The sequence below is a fragment of the Hemibagrus wyckioides genome, linkage group LG06 (genome assembly GCF_019097595.1).
Source record: "Hemibagrus wyckioides isolate EC202008001 linkage group LG06, SWU_Hwy_1.0, whole genome shotgun sequence".
NCBI classification, from domain to species: domain Eukaryota; kingdom Metazoa; phylum Chordata; class Actinopteri; order Siluriformes; family Bagridae; genus Hemibagrus; species Hemibagrus wyckioides.
The window spans coordinates 12,907,500-12,927,235 of record NC_080715.1 but is presented as its reverse complement, the minus strand read 5'-3'; the positions used below and the strand labels follow the sequence as shown (position 1 = coordinate 12,927,235).

General features: G+C 40.9%; 1 long non-coding RNA gene across 4 annotated transcripts; it reads left to right on the top strand.

Annotated features, from left to right (window-relative positions):
- The first annotated feature begins 15 nt into the window (after nt 1-15).
- On the top strand, nt 16-19,525 carry LOC131355129 (uncharacterized). 4 transcript variants are annotated; one of them, XR_009204834.1, is made up of 5 exons: nt 16-361; nt 2,679-2,759; nt 3,141-3,330; nt 5,168-5,241; nt 18,966-19,525. It is a non-coding gene; the product is annotated as an uncharacterized LOC131355129 (long non-coding RNA). The 4 variants fall into 4 exon arrangements; XR_009204832.1 differs by having other exon boundaries at nt 1,602-2,759; XR_009204833.1 differs by having other exon boundaries at nt 16-1,777.
- The last annotated feature ends 211 nt before the right edge of the window (nt 19,526-19,736 follow it).

Sequence of the window (19,736 nt, the reverse complement as noted above, 5' to 3'; positions counted from 1 at the left end):
CCGCGCCCTGGCGCTCCTGCACTCCTACCCCTATGCTGCCCGCCTGCGCCACTCCTCCTCCCCCGCGATACACACCGGCTCTGCCACGGACCGCCGACTCGGCCGCTCTGACACACACACACAAACACACGCACGCGCGCACACGCACGCAAGCACGCCGCTGATGCAGCAGGACTGTTGTTGTTTCCCCACTTTGTGTACTATACCACAGTTTTTCCAACCTCTACATTGATTACTGAAGTGCACTTGGTTTCATGCGCGGATCGGCGCGCAGTGTTGTGGCCCTGAGTCACCTCAAACCTCAGACTAACAGCAGCCTTCGTTTCCTCCTCCTCCACTGACCCGGTGAGCGTGCGCACACGTGAGTAGATATACAAACGGCATACACACACACACACGCACGCACGCACACACACACATACTGATTGCACCGATCCGAGACCAAAATACAATTTTAATTTTTAATAAATTGGAATAACTGATGTCTACGGGTTCTAGGTCACGAGGTGGCAAAGTGTACAAGCAGACTAAGCGGCTGTACTTTCCATGGGTGTGTAGGTCATGAATTTTTTTTCTTGGGTGGAAATATATGGCCACATAATAATATTATTGTATTAGATAAAGTGCAGCATTCATTATGGTGATTTAAATAAGCACGAAGTATGATTGATTCATTAGGTCTAGCTGAAGTCTGCATACAGAGGATTAATAGGCCTCTTAAAGATGTGGTTTGAGGTCAGAGTCAGGGTGCAATTGGGGTAATAAGGCTGATTTTCCTGGTGATGTCTGCCACCTAATGTCACCTGTGTGCTTATTCCTCTGTGAAGTATGAAGAATCTGCCTTTGTGTCCAAAGTTTAAAAATGGGAACAGATTAGGCTACTTTTACTTTTGTTACCAAATAACTTGCAATTCATAGAAGCAGCACTGATATACTCTGTATCATGATTCTAATTTGCTAGGTCAACAATCTATGTCCCACCAGCTCAGGGTAGCATAGTGCACTTAGCAGTTATCCACAATCTTACACAGTATTGTTCTTTCTTTGAGACTGAGAATACAGCCTAATTTTATCTTCAGTCACAGGGCTGCAGTCTGTGCCAGGCTGTACTCAGGTGATGGACAGTGGCACGACTCTCCTGAGGGCTCCACTGTTCTAATTGCAGATGGAGCAGGTAAGGGGGAGAGGGCAGAGTATAATTAGGAACAAGCTTTCACAGGCGCGGCTCTTATTTTACCGCACTGAGAGAGAGAGTGAGAGAGAGAGAGGATGCTCCACTTACACAGATGGAGGACTGTGTGCCTCTGTCGATGAGTCTGCCTCTCGGTCGGCCGGTGGCGAAAGCTTTGAGAAAGGCTAGATCTGTGACACTTGCACTCTGTTAGCTCTTTCTTAAACGAGCAAGAAAAACAGCCGCACGTCTTCTAAATTAGCTGCTCAAATATTTGCCAAAAAGAAGCTTGTGGTTTTGTGCCCATTTCAAAAGCAAATTTTACCAACGTTTGCGGTCTGGCATTGATTTATATTTTTTATTATTTGTGTGGATAAAGTATTTTGGTTCACAGGAGTATTTAATAATACGATATTTTGGTTCTGTTTAGGTCTGTCTGTCCTCGTGAGGGACAGAGAAGTAAAGAGTAAAATTAAGCACTGCTATCTCATTTTCATTCACTCTTTCACCAAAAAAGTCTGTGACCTTGCAAACCAAAGATGATAAAGACTTCAAAGCACTTTTGTACGTTGCTCTGGATAAGGGTGTCTGCCAAATGCTGTAAAGGTAAATGTAAATGCAAATGTAAAAAAAGTCTGCTATCTCAGTCTCATTCACTCAATCACAAAAAAAAGTCTGTTACCTCATACTTATTCATTCTTTCACCATAAAAACTGCTATCCCCTTTACTCATTCACCAAAAAGTCTGTTATCTCATTTTTATTCACTCTTTCACCAAAAAATTCTTCAATCTCATTCTCATACAGTCTATTATCAATGTGTTTATGTCTATGATCTCTAATAAAAATTGTTTCTTTAATAAATGGAACTGGTGTTCATTTTAAATGCTTATATTCTTATCTCTTATCACATATCACTAAAAAGCAGCAGAAGATGCAGCATGTAATAAATATCTTTGTGAGAGAGACTTGGGTGAAATGAAAGCAGCGTGAATGCACATATGGGACATACGGATGGACTTGTACGGCAGATAAAACTGTAGGTCACAGAGACCCAATTATAGAGTGTGTGTAGCCTATGGAGTGTATCCTTGTTCCTTTGGTTGAAGTATCAGAATTCTCTTCCATCCTCAAGAGGAAGAGCCCACAGCCTGAATGGCTATGAATGCTGCAGTGGCTACTGAGCATCAGACATGTAAGAGAAGCTGTTAGATTGCAGCCCAAGACCACTGATGTAGCAGAGTTATTAATTTTCTCTTGTGAAATAAGAGGACATGAGGGATAAACCAGGGGGAGATGGGGGCTTTTCACATTACGCCAGCCAATCAGTGACGGTAAAGTTAGCGAAGGGTTGTCACATGAATACTAGAGCTACCCAAGGACTTAACCCACAAAAGATATAATGGGGGAGAGAGGGAGATGGGAAGAGAAGGAGGAAAAAGAGAGCCAGGGAGAGAGAGAGCATTGGTGTTTTCCTGGTATTAAATGGTAAACAACTCTGTTTTTAGTTGTTTTTATACTGCAGGACTGGCGTTCTTGTGGATTGCGGTGGGATTCGGTGTTTCAGACGGCCTTTCGTTCTCCTCAAGGTAATAGTTGCCCTCACCACTTCCTGCTGTCCCCACCAGCCTTATAGAAAGTCTCTCTCTCTCTTCCTCTCTCTCTCTCTCTCTCTCTCTCTCTCTCTCTCTCTCTCTCTCTCTCTCCGTCTCTCTCTCTCTCTCTCTCTCTCTCTCTCTCTCTTTGCCTGTCTGTCTGTCTTACTTTCTCAATTTTCCTCTTCATACTAGGACCCTCATTCACAAACTTCACATAGTCACTCTGCATCAGTTAATGCAGATACATTCTGAAATCAGTGCAGATGTTAAAGGTTTTCCTGGAGCAAAACAAAGAGATGAGACACATGTCATAGAATTTTTGCATACAGGAAGCACACTGTCAGTGACTGATCATTTTGTTCCCTCTCCAAGCACTTGGGCTCCCTGAACGGCTGAGGCCATCGTTGGAGCGAGCAAGGAAAAAATAATACCAGAGATGTCTAAAAGCAGAGGCTAAAAGCGGCCTGAGCTAGCGGCCTGCTAAAAAAACAAAGCACTGCCCAGGGGAAGAGCAAAGGGTCGGGCAGCGTGGTCCAAACTTGCCACAGCCGCGTCTCTCTGCGTAAGTGCTCCTGCCAAATAGCTGTAATTGAGGCCCAAAGTCCAGAGCCCTGAATAACTCAATGCATCAATGGCAGCCTGTGAAAGCTGCCCCCTCGCTTTCTCTTTCTGTTGCTGTACCTTCAGATCCACCTTCACTTTTTCCTTTTTCCTTGTTACCCAAAATCCTCCCTGATCTCCGCTGGCCTAAATCCTCTCAGCTAAATATAAGACTATTATTAGGAAGAGCAGTTAGGTACTATTGTGTCAGCATTTGATTTCAAATTGAGTCATTATTGAATCACATTAGAAATAGGTCCCTTAACAAATTCAGTTCAATTTACACATGAAGTGTAGACATACATGTCCAGAAACCATTAAGTCATTTAATGTGGAAACAGAATGAATCATCAGCATGTCAGTGAAGTTGATGATAATTGTGAGATGATGCTACCAGTGTTTAGGACAAATATGCTGACGCTAGCATTAAATATGGAAGCTGAAGTGCATGCTGCACATCTTTGCCTGCTCCTTGCTCCTGCTGGCTCCCTCTCTCAGGCTCTTGAGGCCTGGCCTTTTTTTTCGTTCCTGCACGTATGCCACAGCTGTGGTCATTGTGGTGATGTTTCACTGCTCAGAATGGATACACCAGCTCAAAAACGTTCTTATTATATTTATATTTTACTACACCGCCACTGGCCCTGCCAGCTGTGTGCTGGCTAACAGCCCGTTTTCTTTAACTAGGCTGTGACAATATGGTTAAAACAGTTAAAACCTGAGTTAACATAAACAATGATGGGCCAGCGTTAACATAAACAGCCTTAGTATACAAAGTCTGCTTATGGAGCGAAAAAGGAAGGAGAGGATAATGGAAAGAGAGGGATGAGGATGAGTTGTCATGGTGATTACTGAAGCATAGTGATTGTTTTTTCATTTGGGTTTGGGGTTTTGGGCGGCACATGTTTCTCCACATCCATCTCCACAGCAGCTGTCTAGGGCTGTTTCGCACACATACTTGAATAGAAGCTATAACATGAACGATACAAGTAATTTCCTGCTAGCTGCTGTTCATCTTTCCTAAAGCAAGACATTTCTTTAATGCTTCCTTTTTCCTGAATGGTGTTAACACTGAAAATACAGTAAAGTAGACAGGAATGAGAGGATGAGAGAATAAAACAGGAAGTGAGAAAAAGTGTGTTTGTGGATAAGAGAGAAAAGCATAGGAATCATGGGGCAGATTTGATGAGGTCGCTACTCCTCCCTTCATCCCCGGCCCATGTCGGCTTGCTGCTACCGAAGCGTGGTGTGTGCACTTGCGCACACTTTCCGCTAGCTTGTCCCCAGCTCCGGGCAGGGACCCTCTAATTAGGGCTGTGGGCAGGCTTGCACTCTTTGAAGCCTGCAGCAGCAGCAGAGCAGCTAGCCACAGCCGGGGTGACAGCGGCATCCCGCAGAGGATCACGAGACAAACCCATACAACATGGACACGCAGGACCCATTCTCTCCTTTTCTCTCTCGCTTCTCTCTCGTTTGTTTCATCCATCATAGAGTCTGGAAAAGGTTAAAAACATCTAGCACTTGTGATGAATTAAAATGACTGACACCCGGAGAGGGGCAGACGATTAATCAGACGAGTCTGTACCTGAATGATGAGGTCATGTGCAAAGGGTTTTTTTTTTGTTTTTTGTTTTTTTTTCTTCAGATGCCTTGTTTTATGTGAGGCTCAGAATTTAGCAAACCAATTAAATTAGTGAATGAACACCCTGGTCATTCCGACTGGTATTTTGTTTATGACTGTAGCGCTGAAAAATAGTAGGGCCTTTTCTTCTAATTTTAACTTTTTCCGCATCTGTTTTCAGGTCCCCTCACTCCCTTTCTCACCTATATGTAGACGAAGGCTCACAGCAGGGCAGTATAGCAGATCTGACCACAGGTAAACACGGCCACACCACAAACGTGCTCACCTAGCACCATAATGGACAAAAATACCGCACTGCAATGAATGCAGGCTCACATATCATCAAGGGGAATGCTTGAAGAAAAAGTTCTTAAAAGCAGCAGACTGACTGGAGTTCGTTATATCATCCAGAAACCACAGTCTGATTTATTGCTGATAGCTTTTCTGTCATCACGATTTGTGTGTGTGCTGTATTTGTACCTCAGCTTACAGATATGTGTTGTGTTTAAATTAGTCCAAAGCTCTTTCAGCTCGTGTAGAATGCAGAGGTGAGAAAAGAAGGCCTGGTTGAGCGCTGCTACGGGTCAAAGAGCTGCGCTATGGCGATTATACTGAACAGGATGTTTACAGTAAGGTTATATTTACCCTACTGCTTCGGTTTATAGATTTCAATCCGAGAAGAGTTATAGTCAGTGATTTAGGTCTCATGAAAAGCACATTATCGCTCATTCACTTAGCCAACTACTTTAAGCACATGACAGCCATCAGTTTCAATTTTGCACATTTAATACCCAAATAATCTGCTTATAAATGATTCACGTGACAGGACAATTTACAAAGTTCCCGTACATCGGAGGATATCTACTTATAGTAATTTGAACTTTATTTCCACATATAGACATGGGTGGAGGGTTTCAGTGTGTACTCACAATTGAAAGTTGAAATCCAGAGTAGGAAGGAAATTGAAGTGGACTCATTGAACAAACTTCATGTTCACAAAAGATTAAAATCTGAAGGAAGTAATAATGGCAACACCCACACAGCCGCCGAAAAGCGGGAGCTGCTGCTGGGCCAAGCTAGCGTGTGCTAAAGACCCCACCTCAGCTCAAATTTGTCATCAATAGTGATTTAAAGCAGACAAGTGCAATCAGAGACCAGCGTCCAGATGCACCATAACCAAAACACGGCTCTCTGATCTTGGAGTTGACGTGTCAACAGCTGGCACTCAATCACGCGACTTCAGAAGAGCAGAATTCATCGGCTTGACTTCCTAATCAGTGGAAATAATAATGACTAATGCCATTGTCTCCTAAGCTTTAATCAGCATATACATTATCTCTTTAGAACAGCTTTTCCGGGGAAATTAGACTTCTGTAAATTAAAAGAAAAAGAATAAAAAGTACAGGAAGAGAGAAAAATAAATGAGAGAGAGAGAGAGAGAGAGAGAGAGAGAGAGAGAGAGATGGAAAGAAAGCCAGAGAGAGGAAAGGCAGAAATATCCTGACACTTAATATGGTGGCTGGCATGTTATGGAAAGCTCATGAAATGAAAGGTATAGTCTGAACGGGCGAGCGCAGCGATCAGGGATGTTGTGTGAGCAAAAGCCAGGGTTGCTCACCATCGCTCAGTGCCACGACCCAAAAGCGTACATTCCCACAGCCCAGAGCACCACTTTAAAGAGCACCAGGGCCGCTCTGGTGCGCCACTGCTCCGCCACTCCCTCAGCTCTGAAAAAGCAAATATCAATAAATTCATTATGTACTTTATATTTATATATTTGTGCTCGTGAGCTTTTATATAATTATTTGCATTTGCAGTTCTTGATATTTTTAGAGAAGTAATGGACTACGCTAGACCAGTGTGTGTGTGTGTGTGTGTGTGTGTGTGTGAAAAAGAAAGAGATAGACAGAGAGAAAGAGGGGACAGGCAGACAGACAGACAGACAGATAGAAAGAGAACTAGAGACATGGATAGAGGATAGAAGGAAACGTTGTGGTCAGTAAAGCCAGATGTGATAGGATAGCCTGCTGTGTGGAGTGATCCAGTCTCAAAGGTGTGTTTTCTTGGTGTTATAACCATATGAATCTATTTGTGTACCACTGTTCAAATGCATTATATCACTTGTTAACATCTGTGTTGTATTTAACACAATAAGATGAGAGACACAATGCACATATTTTCATATTTAGGAAACTCTGCTGCCCAACCAAGTCCAACATTTGCTTTGGCTTCTCTTCGTGTTTTTTTTTTTTTTTTTTTCATTTCTCTATGTTTATTTGACATATTCCTGCCCAAAAAGGTTGCACATGAAGCGTTCATGTAAAGATTTTGGGTGAAACCACCGAAAGTTCAACCTTCCCAAATGGTTGTTCCAAAATCAAACAAGTTGGTGGTTTTTATTTGACAAGTTCAATGTTTTGTTTATTTAAACTGGAGGATTTATTTGACAGGCTAAACAAAGATCCCCAAACCTGCTGAAAAAAAAAACACAAAAAAAAAACAGAGAGAGCCCACGCAGTTGAACCCAAGATTTAGTCTGAGCTGTCCTGTAACTCCAGAATGGGCAGGTTTTGCATTACCTGCACAAGTTCACATGACAGAACAGCTTGAACATTTATTGACTGAGTGTCTGTAAATGTTTTACCTGAGGAATAAAGGGGAAGCGGCAAGAGGCGAAGAGTAAAAGAGAGAGAGAGAGAGAGAGAGAGAGAGAGAGAAAGAAAGAGAGAGAGAAGGAGGTAAATAGATTGGTCTCCTTTAGCCTTTTATTCCCGGATCCTTTCACAGCTCCAGGTCCACTGAACTCTGTTGCAACACAGTCATGAAAGAAGCAAACATAAATCAACATAACTCAAGTATGATGCGGTGTTGCCCCCATTTCCTATGAGCAAGCAGCTAGGTTAATTAGTACTCGTCTGGTATGATACTGAGTTGTCTTAACATAACAGGAATACTGTACAGCAGTGCCATTATGGAAAATTACAGCAAGCTAGTAGTGATCTCTATACTTTCAAACTCTACATGCTTGTACTATGTCAATACAGTTATTATGTAGACATAAGACAAAGGCTACAGGATATATCAAAAATTGTTCTATATTTAAAAGCAACCTTTAAGATACTTATGCTTGACCTGTATGAACTGTTGCTTTAACCGAGACCAAACAAATTATCTAAGATTGTGGCATTAAGCAGCCTGGTAGGTGGATGTAGGAAATTCAGTCTGCTTGAACACAGAAATGTGGCTCCACGCTCCCAGCAGGGGGTCAGTCTTGTTGGGCAGTGGGCATGGGCATACATGGCCGTGCTTTTTTTATTTTTCGTGTATTTATTGTGTGGGCACACAATTGCTGCAGGTTACTCCCAAAGATAAGTCCTCATTTGTTTTGGTTTGGTTTTATTTAACATGAAAGCAGACAAGTGGTCCAAGAACGAGTCTGTTAGAGATATGCTGCTGGTATGTATAGTGAGGAACAATAGGGTGTAATGATATATTGTGTGCCTTTGGGTTTTACTGTGTAGGAATATTGTGTATTTCTTTCCTCCCACGCATCATATCCGTTTATATCTTATGTGTATGATTTCAAGTTTAATTATGATTAAAGTTCTTAATTAGTGTGGAAGAAGGTCATCGAAATTGAACACAAACACATCCCATGAGACTTGGGCAGAGAAACTCTGACAGTAGTGTAGACCGGGGCTTAAACAGTATCGCACGTTTGGCTCGCAGGCTGTGGCACTGTGGGGCTTTTGTGTGCTGTGTTTGCTTAAGCCGTGCTGCTGAGACAGGAAGTGTGTGGAGTGGAGACGGCTGAGGTGCACCAGGAGTACACCACCCTCAATGAGGTGGATGCAGAGTCGACAGCTCTGGCAGGACGAGGTGATGATAGAAGCTGATTGATTGCACTCATACACCTGTCCTGCACCTCCAGATCTGCTCTATACAGCATCAGAGCAGGAGGGTGCTACCATGGGAGCTGACATACAAATAAGGTTATCATTTTTGGTTTTTACTGCGGTAAACATGATCAGATCTTGTTATAAGGGTCATGTGCAGGGCTTTCAGATTTTAAACAGAACGCTATTAGATGTACTGGATCAGTCATGGTTTCCTAATGCCAGTTCAAATTTCTGTACCTCTGGAATTCTGCGCACCACAATCCTGTTCACATTCATCTTTTCTTCCGCTTTTGGTCTAATTATCATAATTGGTTAAAGTGTAACTTGCCCCTACTGTATGATAAACAGCCTAAAGGGAAATGCTCTTCCGGACCAAGCTGTAACGCTAGCCTACAAAGAAGTCTGGTCTAATAAAGGGCAGCCACTAGTTGTCCACTAGTTTCCCTGCTCATATTTTGTGTAAGAATATATTTGCAGTCATGTTTGGGGAGAGGGGTACATAGGTGTCATAAGGGAACAGTGCAGAGGTGCTGAAAGGCAGACCACAGTAAACACAGATCTGTACAGTCTTCATAAACACTGCAGTACAGCTCAGAACCTACAGATGAGGGGGGACCATGTGGTTTTGGAGGGTGTTGGGGTTTAAAACACCCAGCCTCTAATCCTGACACACTGTCTCCACCAATTAGAACTCCTTCAAAAGGGGAAAGGGGAGGAAAAAACAAAACCAGAAACCCAGTGAGAGCATATTTAGTAACAGTTTGGCAAGCTGTAATTACATGTATGGCTAACAGAGAGATTTAACTACTTTTTCCTCATTGATTGACAAGGCAGAAGGGAAAAGAACGGATTGTGCGTGCCGTTCCTGTACACAAGCTTTTTCATCATGACATAATGTCATAACTGCAAGCAAACTGGTTCTTAGATGGAAGTAGGCAGATATGAAAAGCACTTCTTGCATATATGGAGTGCAGTACCATTAATGTAAACTGTAGTGCTTGCTAAGTAATATATTTAAAGCTCATTTTAATGTTTTAGGGCAAACCAGGAGCAGAGCAGAGGTCAGCAATGCAGTGGTAAGGGATAAATATTGAAGTTAACAAAATTAAATTTCGCCCTACCTTGATCAGGTAATCCGAATCAGAAAAGCTTGTTGTTGACATATGCCCCACTGGGGTGAATCATGTTGAGGGAGTTATAATTACCACAAAGGTCAATATTGATCTTTACAGCAAGAGGTGTTAGTAATGTCTGGGTTAAGATTTCCTGGGAATCTATTCCTACTCATGACAAACACTCAATTTCAAGAAAACATAAATTGGCTTAATTTAAGGTATATTAGCTAATTCATTTCATCTATCTATCTATCTATCTATCTATCTATCTATCTATCTATCTATCTATCTATCTATCTATCTATCTATCTATCTATCTATCTATCTATCTATCTATCTCTGTCTGTCTGTCTGTCTGTCTGTCTGTCTATCTATCTATCTATCATATGATTGTATCATTAGATTAGGGTGTGTTAGAGTGAGGTTTAAAAACTGGAGGGAGTCATATATATATATATATATATATATATATATATATATATATATATACACTATATTGCCAAAGGTATTCGCTCACCCATCCAAATAATCAGAATCAGGTATTCCAATCACTTCCATGGCCACAGGTGTATAAAATCAAGCACCTAGGCATGCAGACTGTTTTTACAAACATTTGTGAAAGAATGGGTCGCTCTCAGGAGCTCAGTGAATTCCAGCGTGGAACTGTGATAGGATGCCACCTGTGCAACAAATCCAGTCGTGAAATTTCTTCGCTCCTAAATATTCCACAGTCAACTGTCAGCTGTATTATAAGAACGTGGAAGTGTTTGGGAATGACAGCAACTCAGCCACGAAGTGGTAGGCCACGTAAACTGACGGAGCGGGGTCAGCGGATGCTGAGGCGCATAGTGCGAAGAGGTCGCCAACTTTCTGCAGAGTCAATTGCTACAGACCTCCAAACTTCATGTGGCCTTCAGATTAGCTCAAGAACAATGCGCAGATAGCTTCATGGAATGGGTTTCCATGGCCGAGCAGCTGCATCCAAGCCATACATCACCAAGTGCAATGCAAAGCGTCGGATGCAGTGGTGTAAAGCACGCCGCCACTGGACTCTAGAGCAGTGGAGACGGGTTTTCTGGAGTGACGAATTGCGCTTCTCCATCTGGCAATCTGATGGACGAGTCTGGGTTTGGCGGTTGCCAGGAGAACGGTACTTGTCTGACTGCATTGTGCCAAGTGTAAAGTTTGGTGGAGGGGGGATTATGGTGTGGGGTTGTTTTTCAGGAGCTGGGCTTGGCCTCTTAGTTCCAGTGAAAGGAACTCTGAATGCTTCAGCATACCAAGACATTTCGGACAATTCCATGCTCCCAACTTTGTCGGAACAGTTTGGAGCTGGCCCCTTCCTCTTCCAACATGACTGTGCACCAGTGCACAAAGCAAGGTCCATAAAGACATGGATGACAGAGTCTGGTGTGGAGGAACTTGACTGGCCTGCACAGAGTCCTGACCTCAACCTGATAGAACACCTTTGGGATGAATTAGAGTGGAGACTGAGAGCCAGGCCTTCTCGTCCAACATCAGTGTGTGACCTCACAAATGCACTTCTGGAAGAATGGTCAAAAATTCCCATAAACACACTCCTAAACCTTGTGGACAGCCTTCTCAGAAGAGTTGAAGCTGTTATAGCTGCAAAGGGTGGACCGACGTCATACTGAACCCTATGGATTAGGAATGGGATGTCACTTAAGTTCATATGCGAGTCAAGGCAGGTGAGCGAATACTTTTGGCAATATAGTGTATATATATATATATATATATATATATATATATATATATACACTACCAGTCAAAAGTTTTGACACATCTTCTAATTCCATGGTCTTTCCTGATGTTTATTTCTGCTAAAGGCGGCCGAAATACACAATAATCTCGTTTCAATGGTTTCAATTGAGATTTGTCTGCTACTGATGCCCTGTAAAGCCTTCATAATCTGAAGTGCTGTTAATTGGTGATTTCTGAGGCTGGTAACTCTAAATGAACTTCTCCTCTGCAGCAGAGGTAAATTTTGGTCTTGCTTTCCTGGGATGGTCTTCATGTGAGCCAGTTTTATCATGGTGCTTGATCCCTAAACAAAAACATTGAATTAAACATTGAATTAAAAGGTGTGTCCAAACTTTTGACTGGTAGTGTATATATATATATATATATATATATATATATATATATATAATATATCCAGCCATCCAGAGGCAATTGGGCAGTGAAACCTAGACATTTGGAGATAACATAAGAAAAGAATCTAGGTCATGCATTGCTGCGACACTTTTTCAACTGACCTTGCCACTTTGCACGGGTGGGTAAAGTACACAAAACTCTATTCACATCAAAGTATTATTACTTTGATGTTTAAAAAAGAAAAAGGAACACTTAAGTTTAAGGACCAGTAGTCTTATTAAAGCAAACTTTAAAAAAATGTATTCCAAGTAAGCTCCCTAATTTTCCTGGCTTGGTCAGTCAAACGTAAAAGTAACTATGATTGATGATTCACAAAAAAAGGTCACGTCACTTTCAGGAAGGAGACACATAGTAAATACTGAAGATATCAAAGTGAAGCTGTTTTGATTAGAGTGCCATTATGATGTATAGTCAGTATAAACTCCAGGAGCTGTTTCAATTGTTGTCGGTTATTTTACTGGACACTGCCATTGAGTCAGCGCTTCCTTATAAGTGATTAATCCCACAGCCAAGTTGTGCAGAATAACGTTCTCATAAACATGTTAAATCACCATAAACAGCATTAATCACTGCCTTGCCACCTCTACACACACACACACACACACACACACTCTCTATCCGAGGTTCTGCCATAAGCCCCATACTGTCCCTATTTAAGTCGTGCAGCGTGGGGGCAGACGGAGTCTGGGGTTAACTCTGAGGTTAGGAAGCAGGACACAGAAGACTTAGCTCGTTCTTCTTCACCTAAGGACAAGTCGACCATAGCAAACAACCTGAAAACAAGACTCCTTTTTTCCGCATTTCAGATGGAGGAAAATTATTCTCCATAAATACCTCACAGTGGACTTTGATGGTGAATGTCCTATTTCATCATCTGTGTGCAAAACCATAGTGCAATAGGCTGCCCTAAATGTAGCTAGGTGTTTGTGTTAAGGTCTGTAGAATGAGGATAAGTTTATCATTCGCATAGTAAAGGTGATTCAGAGAAACCCCAAGGAAAAAGAGACTCAGAAAAATAAGCTAACTAAGCGACACCACATTATAGGGAGTTAAAATAGACGCCTACTCTGTGAGTCACTGATTTCTCAGAAAAGGTTATTTCATTGCCATGAAGATGGTAAAAGGGGGAAACAGAAATCCATCCATTAAAGACTTGCTCGAATCTTATATGAACTAATTAAAAGTTAAATTAACTAATTTATTGATAGTTATTTTTTTTAAAAATAAAGAATTGGTGGGTTTTTTTGGACACCAAATGCTTGCATGTATATTGTACAACTTGACTAACAATCAAAAGATTAGGACTAAATTTTTGATAATCCCTTAATACTGGATGTAATTTAAATAGGCTAAACCTGTGCAGATGTACAATAATCAATTGTGAGAAAAAATTGGAATAATCTGGACTTCTACTAAAGTTGATCTAAATGGCTACCAATCTGGCATTTAATGCATTTACTTTTCTGAAATGGCATTTTAGCAGACTACATTAAGATATACGCTATTTAAAGATACCTAAATGGAGAACCCCTAACTATGGCACAAAAATATCAGCAAAGGCACAAGAGACAGCACTTGTAACAGGTACATTAAATGCTCAAAACTTTTGTGTACACCTGAATATTACACCCATATACAGCATTATAATTTCCCTGTTCTAGAACCTTTTACAGCATGGCAGTGTTCCTTTGCACAAAGTAACCTCCATGAAGACATTGCTTGCCAAGGCTGGCATAGAAGAACTTGTGTGACCTGCACAGAGCCCTGACCTCAACCCCAATAAACACCTTTGCAATGAACTGCACGCCAGACCTCCTCATCTGACATCCGTACCTGACCTCACTATTGCTCTTGAGGCTGAATGAGTAAATCCACACAACCACGCTCCAAAATCTAATGGAAAGCTTTCCCAGAAGAGTGGAGGTTGTTATAACAGCAAAGAGCTACTAAATCTGGAATGGGGGTTCAAAAGGTACATGAAGGTGTGTACTTTAGGCAGTGACTCTTGGCTATCATGCCATAAGGAAATGAGCCCAACGTAGATGGTCTTATAAAAGATTTTTATATACTCAGTGTCAAAGCTATGCAAACAGGTTTAGAACCTAGAATAGTATCAGATTATGGTAACTGATAATCAGCAAAATGAATGGTCGTGTTCAGTAACTCATAAGGGACTAAACAGGAAATAAGGAGTAGTGCTAGATTAACACCCAAGTAATACCAAACTAATAACTGCAGATGAATACTGAATAATTTCTCAGTAAGTAATAATAAAGTAATGATTTGTTTGTTCATTAAGAACTAAGCAAGCGACTTAGCATTACTTGTACAGCCTTACATTTCTTCTGGACAACTAATAGCTAACTCCTGATTGAAGAATTATTAGCTATCAATCCGTGTAAGTAGCTAACTTTCTCAGTTTATCCACATTCATGGAGTCAGTCCACACGCTGACTTGTTCTCACATGTGCACATATTTGAGTAATCGGAGGACAATAGCAATAAATCTTCTTTAACGCAACATACAGGGTGCCTTCATAGTGCCAGTGTTACTGTGAAGTATCTACTTTGGAGCCTAGACTGTGGTTATTTTAAATGGCAAAGCGGGTGAAAGTCACACATCGGAACACTAGCCTCCAATTACCCACTGTTTAAAAGTAATTATCCTAGTGGACCAATGCAGACTAAACCAGTGGTGTCAAATTCAGGTCATGGATAGTCACAATCTTTCAGATTTGTCTTCACACTCTCCTAACACACATTTATTTCAGCTGAAGGTGTTTTATATACAAAGTGTAAAAAATTGTGTTCATGGAATAAGGTTTTATTTAATAGTTATTATGATGAATATTTTAGAAACAATTCATGCAGAAATTAGTTAATACTACAGTGAAAAAAGAAAATGTAAATAATAATAAATAAAAAATATATATACTAGTTTTGGTGTCATTTTGGCTATTCCTGAGTGTGTCTTCAACACACACCCTTAGGGAAAAGTCTGTATAGTTTCTGCTAAAAAAAACTGAATCATATGGAAAGAAAAGAGAAACATTTGCATAAATCTACTCAGGTCCTTTGTCTCCTGTCACTTCAGGTCTTTTTCACAACACAAAATACCCCAGTAATCATATATACTGTATACTGTATTGTTATTCAGTTCTGCCAAGGGGTATCAAGCATCATTCAGAGTTACTACAAAGTTTACTACAAACATACTAATGTACATTTGTTGATTACACTATATAAGTACTATAGTGTATTTTTGTTGTTTTTAATAGTACTTTCATTTTCTAGCATTTGTAAGTATATTTTATGTTCACCTCACTTATCATGGTTGGGCTCTGTAGTTTCTACCCATGCTTAACAGGTTTCATCCATGTACTCAAGGTTTCCTCCCCAGTCCAAAGAAATATACTTTGTTGGCCGAGGTATCTCTAAATTGTTGACTGTCTGTGTGTGTGTGTGTGTGTGTGTGTGTATGTGTGTGTGTGTGTGTGTGTGTGTGCGCCCTGCATTGGTTTGGCACCCCGTCCATTGTGTCCTCTGCCTTGTGCCCCACGTCTCCTGGAATAAGATCTAAGCTCCCCACAAGCTTGTGTTGGATAATCAGTACAGAAAATGGTTTAATGAATGGAATGTATGTATAATTGAAGAAAAGAACAATAAGTGCCAAGTAAACTATTATTTTAATTTTAAATGTAGTAATACAGGTGTAAAATATCTGTGTATGACATTTATGGTGGTCTTTTTTTATTCATTGTTCAAATTAAATTATTTATTACTCCACATTTCAACCTAGCAAAATATGTTTTAATCGGATGTTACTGTGCAAAACCTGAATAATCCTAAAGAATGTTAGTAGAAACGTGTACCAAAGTTAATATCTAAATGAAATGAGAATCAGTATTTAATATCCTGAGACATCAAAGAGAAACTTTTAAGCAAAGAAAGCTTCCTCTGGACACACTCACACAAAGCACTACGTCCTGTAGAAAGTGGCAAACTCTTAGATAAGACTCGAACAAGGAAGCTGGGGAAAATCAAAGGCCATCTGCACCCAGTTTGTTTACTTCCTGACAGAATGCCTGACAGCAGCTACCATCAGCAACAGCGTCAAAACAACAGCACACGCCTCGCTCGCACATCCCGTAAATGAGCAACAACACCCATATCACAGAGAATTCCACTGCTCCCCAACCCCTCATTTCCTCTGGGAGCTGACGACCTGTAATCACACTTGGAGAAACCACCATACTTCATTACTGCAGTGATTACACCAATTAGCAACATGTAGGGAGTGGCCCATAATACCCCGAACCACCACCAGACTGCTTAGGCCCTCCACTGTGGTGAAACTGGTAGATGCAATTTGCTATTGAAACAAAACAGGAACGCTTTACCTGAAGATGGTGTGCTTTGCTACTCCATCTCCAACATATTCCTTGATATGCCATGCCATATGACATGATATTGCATTTACAACATGGAGGATATTAGAGAAAATAAGGCATGATATCTATAAAGTGGTTTGTCATGCTCATGCACAAACAACACCTGTTACATATTACTACACAGAGATGACAAGCTGTTTAAGAAGTAATTAAATGCTCAATCGAGGAGCGGATGTGGAGTAACCACTCTGCATTTCACATAAATATGGAGCCGTAAAGGATCCTCAAAGATCTAAAGACCAACTCATCTTTCCACAGGCATCTTGAGGATACTGTTTGTGTGCTCCAGAGCAACACATGACACAAATTTGCAAAATCTGAGCATAAGATTAGCAGCTTTTTTTCATGCTATAACCCTACCCCTTTTAACATCTTCCTCCCAACAGATGTTAAGTTCAGGAGTGGCATTCCAGCTGGCCACAAGTGAGCGTATTTTCCTACCACAGGCTTCAGAGAGAAGCCACAAAACAGCCTGCTGAAGCAAAACATAAAACAAAACTCAGAAGAGAGGGGGAAAAAAATGAAGAAATGTTTTTTAAAAAATAAGGGGAGTAAAAAACTAAAGATTTTCTAATTCAGCCTTTATTGAGGTTCCTGGTTTCAGCATTGCAACCGTTTTATGTGTGAGAAGAGCTCCCTGTAATTTCCTCACCACCACCACCACTGGACCGGCTTGTAATAAAAAGATGTCTATTCTGGGTTTCTCTGTAATAATGGATTCTTCTTGTCTTCGTGCACTTCTGTCTCTTTCTCCTGTTTGATGAAACAGGCAGCAGGTGCGGATCAATTGATGGATTGGTGGACAGGCAGATGGCGAGTTGGAAGAATGGATGGATGGATGGATGGATGAGTGGCTAAACAGAGGAGAAGAGAAACTCAAAAATGAGAGTTCAGTGTTTCAAGCATACCAGCTAGATGGAGAAAATGTGTTGTAAAGGGTTTGTTGGCAGCTCATCGTGTAGAAATCATCAATCTGACCAAAAAAAACACTAAATTGGGTATAACAAGACTGTGTAAGAAATGAAATGTATACTGTAGTCCTACTCTCAGGTGTCATCCAGAAGAGGGTTCCATTTAAACTATTGGTTTTGATCAAGGTTTCTTCGTTCATATCTAAAATCACTTTGTGACAATGTCTGTTGTTAGAAGTGGTATACAAACTGAATTAAAGTTAGGCAGCAATGGCATTATATCCTTGTGTTTAGCTAATTAGAGACATGGTAGCACAGCCTTAAGAGTGTGAGCTGGTAGGAAGGTTGTGAGTTTAAATCCCAGCACTTTTATAGAGCTACTGCTGTGTTTTGGGCAAAAACACTATACTATATTTAACAGAAATGGGCTTCACAATTATCTATCTATCCATTTTCTTTACCACTTATCCTACACAGGGTCACAGGGAGCCTGAAGCCAATTCCAGTGGACTCAAGGCACAGTGCAGGGGACACCCTGGACTGGAAGCCAACCAGATCACAATAGCACACACACTCATTCAAGAATTAAGGACAATTTAGAGACACCAATCAGCCCACAACGCATGTCTTTGGACTGGGGAGGAAACAGGAGTACACCCCCGAAGCATGGGGACACCCCACACACAACAGAGGCTAATCACTAAACCATCATAGGCCCTCCTTCCCTCATTGATACAGATTTTCTTGATATGATACAGAAACGTTTTTAAGCTTTAAGCTAATAATGAAACATCCACTATGCTAATGTGCCATAATTAGATTCCCATCAGAATATAAAGCTACATACTTAAATCAGAGATTGAAGAGATATACCCAATTACCCATTAATGAAAAACACCAGCCACTTACAAACCCAGTGGTGAGAGAGAAATGTGTGGTTTGACTGACTAATGCAGCAGTGGCTGAATTTCTCCAAAAAGTTGAGAAAAAAGTAAAAAACACAGTCTTGTTGCATGACAAAATCCCTCCCAACCAAGACTTGTCCTTTAATACCAAGAACTTTTCATGTGGCTTCTCTACGATTGCACATGGGGAAACACAAACCACATAGTCGGGACAGTGCTTATTATGCGCTGAGGCTGTGTGTATATGTGTTGCTGTGTGCTCAAGGAATGCTTGCTGTAATCCATGCAGGGCACTTTAAACTGAAATGACACATCTTAATTTGTCAACAAGCTTCCCCATTGGAAAGAGAACGGAGCAAAGGGAGAATGAGTTCCAGGACTGTGTGTAGCTCACTTTTTAAAAAAATACTGTAGATGTCTCAGTAATGCAAGTAGACAATATGTTTGAAATAAGGCCTGCAAGTAAACAAAAATCTTTCTGTTCGCTTCAACTCACACTCTTAGTTTTATTCATCCCCCATAGGTGCTTTATCCTGGTCAGTCACAGTAAACCTGGAGCCTGGTTAAGGATCAGGAGAGCACTGGGCGGGACAGGAATACACCCTGGATGGGATGCCAGTCCATTGCTGGACATCAAACACTCACACAAACACACACACACCAATTTGCACGTTCATTCACACCTAGGGACAATTTAGAGTCAGCCATCCACATACTGGCATGTTTGGGAAGTAAGAGGAAACTGAAGAAAATGTCAAACTCTGCACTTTTAGCAACTGGATCCAGCTGGGGACCCTGGGGTTGTGAGGTGACAATGCTGTACTGCCACCTTACTATTTTTATACCTTGAAATAGAAGTGAAATAAAAGTGCATCTGGGTTACAGTAGATATGAAAGTTGGGAATACACCCTGGATAGGGTGCCAGTTTCTTGCAGTGTGGAACACATACTTTTTTTTTTTACCAAGGTAGAAATTTACAGTCACCACATTGCCTACTGGCATTTGAGAGGTGAGCGGAAACCATAGTATTAGAGCTCAGGATCAAACCCTTTGCCTTGAAACACTACCTGTTGTGCCACCATGCTGCATATTCTGTAAATTAATTAAGTTTATTTTATTCTACATTTATTTTATTCTATATATATATATATATAGCATGTAGAATAAAATAAACTGACTTAATGATTATGTATGTATGTAATGTATGTATGTATGTAATAAAATGACTTAATGATTATGAAGATTAAACATCCAGTTAAACACCAATGGGAGTTTTTTTGAGTAACATGAAAA